The following is a 1,418-nucleotide window of genomic DNA, read 5'->3' as shown; positions in this document are numbered from 1 at the left end:
GTTTAAGAAAGGACTTGTGTCGCTAAAGTTTCGTCGGAACGAATTTACGGAAAATTAACTAACGAACGGAGACGTAACAATATTTATCATAACCAACCAGTATAGCACCAAAGCCGTATTGTTTTATAGGAAATATATTTCCACTGGTTCTCTGATATTGCTCGTATTCTAGACGTTGTCGAGTATTTTTACAGAAATAATCTAACGTTTGCGCAATAAATGAAAGAAAGGCCTCTTACTGGTGTATTAATTTAATAAATAAGATTTCTTTCCTGCTCAACGACGTTCCGACATCGGTAAAACGTGACTTTTTTGTTAGTCGCTTGCCAAATGAAACGTGTGAACTATCGTTAGCTGTTCTTGCCCTCAAATATCACCCCCTAGTTGGCTGATTGCCAGGAAATCTATTGTCCCTTTCGTATGGAAATATTTGACACCAATACACTGCAGCGGCTAGTTAGAAACGAAAGTCGTGACCCACTAATAGAAAGCTCGCTGAATAAGCTAGAAAAACCACCTATCTTCCTCACGTTTGCTTCTCGTCAAATAGATAAATATTGGAATTCTTGCTTTCTGTCTCGTGAGGTTAAATGTTATTATGTATCCACTAATTTTCCCATAATACTACGAAAACATGTTATAAGCCTTCTGTTTCCTAGTTACGTGGATTCTCGGGAGCTTAGTGTCAATTTACTAATTATTTACAGTCAGTATAATTACTTTATTGAGACTGTATTACGACTTTCCTAGCCAATTACTCTTAAATCCATCCCATGCCCATACAGCATATAAAGCCGGTGCTGTACCCCAGACACCTGCTGGTACCCATTATACACCTGGCCAGAACAGAAACAACAGGGGATAAATCGCCAACTCATGTTTCCTGATGAGAGCCCAAAACACTAGCCATTGGGCCACACTGCTCGTTACTGAAGGACTATTTTAGCCCTCCTAAGTTAGAAAATTGTATTACGCCTTTCCTTATTATAAAAATTCTGTTACGCCTTTCCTTCTTGTAGAAGTTGTATTACGCCTTTCCTTATTATAAAAATTCTGTTAAGCCCTTTTCTTCTTGTAGAAGTTGTATTACGCCTTTCCTTCTTATACAAGTTGTATTACGACTTTCCTTCTTATAGGTAGTTGTCTTACGCCTTTCCTTCTTATAGAAGTTGTATTACGACTTTCCTTCTTATAGAAGTTGTATTACGCCTTTCCTTCTTATACAAGTTGTATTACAACTTTCCTTCTTATACAAGTTGTATTAAGACTTTCCTTCTTATAGGTAGTTGTATTACGCCTTTCCTTCTTATAGAAGTTGTATTACGCCTTTCCTTCTTATAGGTAGTTGTATTACGCGTTTCCTTCTTATAGGTAGTTGTCTTACGCCTTTCCTTCTTATAGAAGCTGTATTACGACTT

The sequence above is a fragment of the Limulus polyphemus genome, unplaced genomic scaffold (assembly GCF_000517525.1).
Source record: "Limulus polyphemus unplaced genomic scaffold, Limulus_polyphemus-2.1.2 Scaffold9666, whole genome shotgun sequence".
NCBI classification, from domain to species: domain Eukaryota; kingdom Metazoa; phylum Arthropoda; class Merostomata; order Xiphosura; family Limulidae; genus Limulus; species Limulus polyphemus.
This window is presented reverse-complemented; position numbering follows the sequence as displayed.